The sequence below is a fragment of the Triticum dicoccoides genome, chromosome 4A (genome assembly GCF_002162155.2).
Source record: "Triticum dicoccoides isolate Atlit2015 ecotype Zavitan chromosome 4A, WEW_v2.0, whole genome shotgun sequence".
NCBI classification, from domain to species: domain Eukaryota; kingdom Viridiplantae; phylum Streptophyta; class Magnoliopsida; order Poales; family Poaceae; genus Triticum; species Triticum dicoccoides.
Window position 1 is genome coordinate 473,027,509 of NC_041386.1, and position 9,596 is coordinate 473,037,104.

Below are 9,596 nucleotides of genomic sequence, written 5' to 3' on the forward strand. Positions count from 1 at the left end.
CCCTAAGGAAGGAGAATAGGAGAAGGAGGAGGGGGTTCGCCCCCCTTCCTTCCTCCTCCCTCTCTTCCCTTTTCCCCCTTTCGATAAAAAGGAAGGGGGGGGGCAAATTGGAATAGGGCCCCCAAGTAGGATTCCTCCTACTCGGGGCGCCCAAGGCAGCTCCCCTCCCCTCCCACCTATATATATGTGGGGAGAGGGCGCCTAGAAGACACATCAACAACTGTTAGCCGTGTGCGGCGCCCCCTCCACAGTTTACGCCTCCAGTCATATTGTCGTAGTGCTTAGGCGAAGCCCTGCGCGGATCAATTCACCATCACTGTCACCACACCATTGTGCTGATGGAACTCTCCCTCGACACTTTGTTAGATCAAGAGTTCAAGGGATGTCATCGAGTTGAACATGTGTAGAACTCGAAGGTGTCGTACGTTCGGTGCTTGATCGATCGGAACGAGAAGAAGTTCGATTACATCAACCGCGTTGTCAAGCGCTTCCATTTTCGGTCTACGAGGGTACGTGGACACACTCTCCCCATCTTGTTGCTATGCATCAACTAGATAGATCTTGCGTGAGCGTAGGAAGTTTTTTGAAATTGCATGCTATGTTACCCAACAGTGGCATCCGAGCCAGGTCTATGCGTAGATGATAAGCACGAGTAGAACAAAAAGAGTTGTGGGCGGTGATCGTTGATGTCGCTTGAAGCTACATCGGTATTTCCCCAAAGAGGAAGGGGTGATGCAGCACAACGGAGGTAGGTATTTCCCTCAGATGTGAAACCAAGGTTATCGAACAAGTAGGAGAACCAAGCAACACAACGTAAACAACACCTGCACACAAATAACAACTTCTCACAACCCGACGTGTTAAAGGGGTTGTCAATCCCTTCCGGGGTACGACGCCTCAATATAGGAAAACGGACGTGAGGTAAATTTTTAGTAGATTGATAGATTGAACGCTAAATAAAATAAATAAGAATGAATTGCAGCAAGGTATTTTTGTATTTTTGGTTCAATAGATCTAAAAATAAACGCAAAGGAAAATATATCGCAAAGGCAAATAATATGAGAAAGAGACCCGGGGGCCGTAGGTTTCACTGGTGGCTTCTCTCAAGAAAAATAGCAAATGCTGGGTGAACAAATTACTGCTGGGCAATTGATAGAACTTCAAATACTCATGACGATATCCATGCAATGATCATTACATAGGCATCACGTCCAAGATTAGCAAACCGACTCCTGCCTGCATCTACTACTATTACTCCACACTTCGACCGCTATCGAGCATGCATCTAGTGTATTAAGTTCATGGAGAAACGGAGTAATGCAATAAGAACGATGACATGATGTAGACAAGATCTATCTATGTAGAGATAGACCCCCATCGTTTTATCCTTAGTAGCAACGATACATACGTGTCGGTTCCCCTTCTATCACTGGGATCAAGCACCGTAAGATTGAACCCACTACAAAGCACCTCTTCCCATTGCAAGATAAATAGATCAAGTTGGCCAAACAAAACTCAAATATCAGAGAAGAAATATGAGGCTATAAGCAATCATGCATATAAGAGATCAAAGAAACTCAAATAACTTTCATGGATATAAAAAGATAGATCTGATCATAAATTCAAAGTTCATCCGATCCCAACAAACACACCGCAAAAAGAGTTACATCATATGGATCTCCAAGAGAACACTTTATTGAGAATCAAACAAGAGAGAGGAAGCCATCTAGCTACTAACTACGAACCCGAAGGTCTACAAATAACTACTCACGCATCATTAGAGAGGCACCAATGGAGGTGGTGAACCCCATCCGAGATGGTGTCTAGATTGGATCTGGTGGTTCTGGACTGTGGTGGCTAGATCAATATTTGTCGACTCCCCTAGGGTTTTCGGGATATTGGGGTATTTATAGAGCAAAGAGGTGGTCCCGGGGGAACCCGAGGTGGGCACAACCCACTAGGGCGCGCCTGGAGACCCAGGCGCTCCCTAGTGGGTTGTGCTCCCCTCGGGGCACCCCCCAGGCGTAGCCAGGGCCCTTGTGTTCCTCCTGGCCCATAAAAAATCTCCGTAAAGTTTCGTGGCATTTGGACTCCGTTTGATATTGATTTTCGGTGATGTAAAAAACATGGAAAACACAACAACTAGCACTTGGCACTATGTCAATAGGTTATACCAAAAAATGATATGAAATGACTATAAAATGATTATAAAACATCCAAGATTGATAATATAACAGCATGGAACAATCAAAAAATATAGATATGTTGGAGATGTATCAGCATCCCCAAGCTTAACTCCTACTCGTCCTCGAGTAGGGAAGTGATAAAAACAGAATTTTTGATGTGGAATGCTGCCTAACATGTCATATCATATTCTTTTCTTTATAGCATGGACATTTGGACTTTTATGTTGTTCAAAGCAATAGTCTAGTTTTGACATGACAATTTAAATACTCAAGCATATCAACAAGTAACCATGTCTTTCAAAATATCAATGCTAAAATAAGCTATCCCTAGCCCATCATGCTCAACCATTGATCCATTCATGAAACACACTCGCATATTAGCTACACCCAATACTCAAGTGCAATCATATTGCCTCCTAGTTGGTGCTTTTATAAGAGAGATGGAGACTCAAATTCAAAAATAAAAATTGCATAAAGTAAAAGAAAGGCCCTTCGCAGAGGGAAGTAGGGATTTGTAGAGGTGCCAGAGCTCAAAGCGAAAAACTTAGAGATAAAAACATTTTGGGAGGTGTATCCATCCCACCAACAAAAACGACTTAGAGTTCCCAACACTTTCCATGCTAGATATATCATAGGCGGTTCCCAAACAGAAAATAAAGGTTATTCCTTTTTCCACCATACTTTCACTTTCCATGGCTAACCATATCCACGGGTGCCCTCCATACCAACACTTTCCAAGGAATTTATTATTTGACAACATAAAGTAAATTCATTTTTCATTTTGGGACTGGGCATCCCTAATATATTTGCCTTACTCTCGTGCAATGACAAGTGAATAAACACTCATCGTGAGAATAACACATCTAGCATGGAAAATTTTAGCCACCCCTCACCGCTCCACGAGCGAAACGAACACACAAAAGAGAAGTTTATTTTCGAAAAATAGAGATGGCACATGCAAATTTGCTTAGAACGGCAAAAGAATACCGCATATAGGTAGATATAGTGGACTCATGTGGCAAAACGGGGTTAAAGGTTTTTCGATGCACAAGTAGTGACCATACTTAGTGCAAAATGAAGGCTAGCAAAAGATTTAGAAGCGACCAACCAAGAAATGAATAATGGCATAAGCAAGCATTAAGCATAACTAACACCAAATAATGCACCACAAGTAGGATATAATTTCATTGCATGACTATTGACTTTCGTGCTTGCATAGGGAATCACAAACCTTAACACCAATATTCTTAGTAAAGCATAATTACTCATCAAGATGACTCATATATCACATCATCATATCTAAGAACTATTACTGAGAATCAAGTTTATTTTGTCCAATGATCTTCATGAAAGTTTTTATTATATCCTTCTTGGATATCTATCACTTTGGGACTAATTTTCATGTGTTGCTTTTCATAAGCTCAAACAAATATAAGTGAGGATCATGAGCATAATATTTCTTTCTCTCAAATTAATTTAAGTGAAGCAAGAGAGAATTTCTTAAAAAAATTACTAACCCTCAAATAAATCTAAGTGAAGCAAGAGAGCATTTCTTCAAAAATACTAATGCACACCGTGCTCAAAAAGATATAAGTGAAGCACTAGAGCAAGTCCATAGCTCATAAAAGATTTAGGTGAAGCAAAGAGAGCAATTCTAACAAGTCATGACATAATTTTGGCTCTCTCAAATAGGTGTCCATCAAGGTATCAAGACTTAAAACACAAAATAAAACAAGCAAAGACTCATATCATACAAGACGCTCCAAGCAAAACACATAGTATGTGACGAATAAAAATATAGCTTCTAGTAAAATACCGATGGTCGTTAGAAGAAAGAGGGGATGCCACTTGGGGGCGTCCCCAAGCCTAGTTGGTTGCTCAGTTTTGGATAATAGCTTGGGATGCCGGGGCATCCCCAAGCTTAGGCTCTTCTACTCCTTATTCCTTCATCCATCGTAAGATAACCCAAAACTTGAAAACTTCAATCACACACAACTCAACAAAACCTTCGTGAGATCCGTTAGTATAAGAGAATAATAAATCACTACTATAAGTGTTGTATCAAACCAATTCATATTTTTTTCTTGAATTATATCTACTGTATTCCAACTTTTCTATGGCAAAAACTCATCAAAGAAAACTATAGAGCCATCAAAATAAGCACACAATACAAAGAAAACAGAATCTGTCAAAATAGAACAATATGTAGCAATCTGACTATTTCGAGTACTTCTGTAACTCCAACAATTCTGAAAAATTAGGACGGCCTGAGCAATTTGTATATTGATCTACTGCGAGTGGTATGGGTATATTATCGCTCTATGGTAAAAAATGAGAATTATTTTCATGAGCACAAAAGTTTCTGTTTTTTTTCAACAAGATCAAACAACTATCACCCAAGAAGATCCTAAAGGCTTTACTTGGCACAAACACTAATATTAAAACATAAAAAACACAATCATAACAGTAGAATAATTGTGCTAACACTCAAAAACTGGAAAAAATTAGCAAAAAATAAATTTTATTCATTGGGTTGCCTCCCAACAAGTGCTATAGTTTTATGCCCTTAGCTAGGCATAAAGCAAGGATCTAAGTTTTGTCATCTTCGTCCAACTCTTCAATCAAACACTTAGAATCCTTCAAAGATTTAACATAAAGATCTTAAATAACAACACTCCTAGGAATAAATTCAAAGATTTCATTCTTGCAAAAGGGATCTCTTATCACTTCAACAAAATCCAGGTGAATACCAATCATCTTAAGATCTTATTTATTGCTATTACTAGAAGTGGCACCCTTGTTCTTGGTAGCTTTGCCAATCTTTATAGGAGTTTTTCGATAGTTTTAGCGGAAGCAAAAGCCATGCTTAGATTACCAAAAATTTCTTCTAATTTATTGATCTGAGACGGGCTTTCTTCTATTCTTTCATGGATTACGGTACCCCTTTCTTTTAACAACTTAAAAGTATCTCCCGCTTTTGACCCAATATTGGTGGCAAAATTATGCATCTTTTTATCTATAATTTCCATATGATCTTCGATGAGCATTTTCTTTTCAATAGCATCTAGCCTTTGCATAACATGATCAAGAGTCAAAGTTGTTTCATTAATCATGAGAGGTGGTGAGCCCACTAAATTTCCCATAGCATTAAAAGCATCAAGAGAAGGACACATCAAGAAATTTCCACCGGTAATCATATCAAGGACGAATCTATACCAAATGGTGGTGCCCACATAAAAACAACGACGAAGAACAATGGTGGATTGCTTACACGTAGATCTATTATGAGCATTGCAAATCCTATACCAAGCATCTTTTAAATTTTCTCCTCCCCTTTGTTTAAAGTTGAGGACCTCGTTCTCGGGAGTGCAAGCAATAGAGGAAGAACAATCCATAATAATAATAATGGCAAACAAAATTGCATACAAAAACAGATCCAACAAGAAAACGGCAAACGGAAAAAGAGGGGCGAATAAAACGACAAATTTTTGTGAAGTGGGGGAGAGGAAAACGAGAGGCAAATGGCAAATAATGTAAATTGCGAGGAGATGAGATTTGTGAGTAGGAACCTGGTATATGTTGAAGATCCTCCCCAGCAACGGCGCTAGAAATTGGTGCGTGGCCGGGAGACTGTCTTGACTTGATCCTCCCCGGCAACGGCGCCAGAAATTCCTTTTGATGTCGCTTGAAGCTACGTTGGTATTTCCCCAAAGAGGAAGGAATGATGCATTGATACGTCTCCAACGTATCTATAGTTTTTGATTGCTTCATGCTATTATATTATCTATTTTGGATGTTAATGGGCTTATTTTTACACTTTTATATTATTTTTGGGACTAACCTATTAATCGGAGGCCCAGGCCAAATTGCTGTTTTTTGCCTATTTCAGTGTTTTGCCAAAAAGGAATATCAAACGGAGTCCAAATGGAATGAAACCTTCGGGAACATGATTTTCTCAACGAACATGATCCAGGAGACTTGGAGTGGACGTCAAGAAATCAATGAGGCGGCCACGAGGCAGGGGGCGTGCCCCCCTCGGCGCGCCCTCCACCCTCGTGGGCCCCTCGTTGCTCCACTGATACGTCTCCAACATATCTATAATTTTTGATTGCTCCATGCTATATTATCTACTATTTTAGACATTATTGGGATTTATTTTCCACTTTTATATTATTTTTAGGACTAACCTATTAACCGGAGGCCCAGCCCAGAATTGCTATTTTTTTGCCTGTTTTAGGGTTTCGAAGAAAAGGAATATCAAACGGAGTCCAAACGGAATGAAACCTTCGGAAACGTGATTTTCTCATCAGATAAGATCCAGGAGACTTGGACCCTTCGTCAAGAAAGCCACGAGGTGGTCACGAGGGTAGGGGGCGCGCCCCCTGCCTCGTGGGCCCCTCGAAGCTCCACCAACGTACTTCTTCCTCCTATATATATCAACGTACCCCCAAACGATCGGGGACGGAGCCAAAAACCTAATTCCACCGCCGCAACTTTCTGTATCCACGAGATCCCATCTTGGGGCTTGTTCCGGAGCTCCGCCGGAGGGGGCATCGATCACGAAGGGCTTCTACATCATCATCCAAGCCCCTCCGATGAAGTGTGAGTAGTTTACTTCAGACCTACGGGTCCATAGCTAGTAGCTAGATGGCTTCTTCTCTCTTTTTGGATCTCAATACAATGTTCTCCCCCTCTCTTGTGGAGATCTATTCGATGTAATCTTCTTTTTGCGGTGTGTTTGTTGAGACCGATGAATTGTGGGTTTATGATCCAGTCTATCTATGAATAATATTTAAATCTTCTCTGAATTCTTTTATGTATGATTGGTTATCTTTGCAAGTCTCTTCGAATTATCAGTTTGGTTTGGCCTACTAGATTGGTTGTTCTTGCCATGGGAGAAGTGCTTAGCTTTGGGTTCAATCTTGCGGTGTCCTTTCACAGTGACAGAAGGGGCGGCAAGGCACGTATTGTATTGTTGCCATCGAGGATAACAAGATGTTTTTTATCATATTGCATGAAACTATCCCTCTACATCATGTCATCTTGCTTAAGGCACTGCTCTGTTTTTAACTTAATACTCTAGATGTATGCTGGATAGCGGTCGATGAGTGGAGTAATAGTAGTAGATGCAAAATTGTTTCGGTCTACTTGTCTCGTACGTGATGCCTATATACATGATCATACCTAGATATTATCATAACTATGCTCAATTCTGTCAATTGCTCAACAGTAATTTGTTCACCCACCGTAGAATACTTATGCTCTTGAGAGAAGCCACTAGTGAAACCTATGGGCCCCAGGTCTCTTTCTCATCATATCAATCTCCATCACTTTATTATTGCTTTGCTTTTACTTTGCTTTTACTTCATTTACTTTGCATCTCTATACCAAAAATACCAAAAATATTATTTATCATCCCTATCAGATCTCACTTTCGTAAGTGACCGTGAAGGGATTGACAAACCATAAGCGCGTTGGTTGCGTTGAGCTATTGTTTTTGTGTAGGTACGAGGGACTCGAGCATAGCCTCCTACTGGATTGATACCTTGGTTCTCAAAAACTGAGGGAAATACTTACGCTACTTTGCTGCATCATCCCTTCCTCTTCGGGGAAATCCAACGCAGTGCTCAAGAGGTAGCATCCACCGACCTACTTCTTCCTCCTATATATATCCACGTACCCCCAAACATCCAGGAGTACCACGAAAACCTAATTCCACCGTCGCAACCTTCTTGTAACATCCCAAATTTTCAATTTGGAATGTTATACATAGGTCATTCGGGCATATCATATTTTATTGCATTTTTGTTCCGCAATCCTCGAAAATCCTAAGCAACTCAAGGACCCACGGAGAGAGTTGGGAATTCCCAGTTTCCTTATTTGATTTTTATCAAATAATGAAATGAGGATTTTGGTTTTAATTATTTTTCTCTCCGAAAATAATTCATGATTAAAATATACGAGAGGAGATAATATGACTTCTCCAAAATAACCGAAATATTCGAGAAAAAATATTAAAAACATTTATTTGATTTTATTCGGATTTTATTTGCAATTAGAAAAATTGCACATTTTTCAAAATTGCATTTTAGGGCCAAGAAAATGTTCATCTTGTTCTAAGTATTTTATTTAAACGGTGAAAATTTGTTTTGGCATTTTTAGAATTTTATTTTATTTCCTAGGATTTTTTGAGTTTTGGCGGAATTGTTTTTTTAAAAAGAGCGTGCCTAGGCCGACTGGGCCGAAGCCCAGCCGCCGTCCCACCTCGCCCCGCGCCGCCGTCTCCTGGCAGGAGACTGCCGCACCGCCGCCATCGATAGGAGTCCGGCTCGGACTCCTCATCCCTGCTGTGCCCCCTCCCCCAAGGCACCACCCCGCCTCCCTTTAAAGCCGCAGCCACCCTGCCACCCCGCCGCCCTGGAGCCCCACCCCGCCGCGAGCCGCCCCGCTGCCAAAGCCGCCGAGCCCCCGCGCCGCCACCGCCTTGCCGTGCCGCCCTCGCCGTGAGCCGCCGCCGCCCTGCGCCACGCCGCCCCTCGCTGGAGCCCCGCCGTGCCGGACCTCGCCGGAGGTTAGCGCCATTCGATTTTTTTAGAAAACCAGTTCGGTTTTCGTTAGAAAACCCTAGTCGTTTTTTTTCGGTTCGCCCGTTTTTCTTTCCGGTTTTTCTTTTTAGCGGACGTTTGTTTTAACGAACGTTTTTTGCCCGTTAGTTACAGATAACGAACGCTCGTTCGTTAGCCCGTTCGTCAGTTTTCTTTTATCGGATTAATCCATGATTATTTCTGATCGCGATTTCTGATCCTATTTTCGTTTTAGTTTTTCTTTTCGCTCATTAGTCGGAATCAGGCGATTCAAGCGCCTAGATCTTCGTCTCGAGACCCTCTTTCCGCTTAACCAACTTGCACAAGTTTTTGCTACTGTAAAATTTGACCTAGGTCCAGATTAGTAAACGGATCTTGTTTCTTTCGCCGTCTGAGTTTCATTGCTCCATTCGATTTGATTCTTTTTGCAAACCAGAGTTCTTAAGTTGAACTTTCTGGTTAGATATTCTTATTTGAGTTTTACCTGTGCATCTTTGTTAGTTGCTTATGTATGCTATTGTTTGTTTGCAATAGAATTCCCGGAGTGTGAAGCGTGTTATTTGGAGTCTCTAGGTTACGCGGTTTGATCATACCCTTTTATCACCCAGTTTTTATGCATTAGTTACAATCCTCAAACATTGCATGATTAGTATGACATTAAATTGTGGGTTGGGAAGTAGTTGATGAGGTAGAACCTATTACCCTGTTACATTCAACCCCTAGGAGTTACTTCTACGCTTTGCTTATATTGCTATGCTATGCTCGTAGACGTGGTTTGGGTGAGTGAAATCCATGACAGATGTGAGATTGTTAATTAATGGTTCAA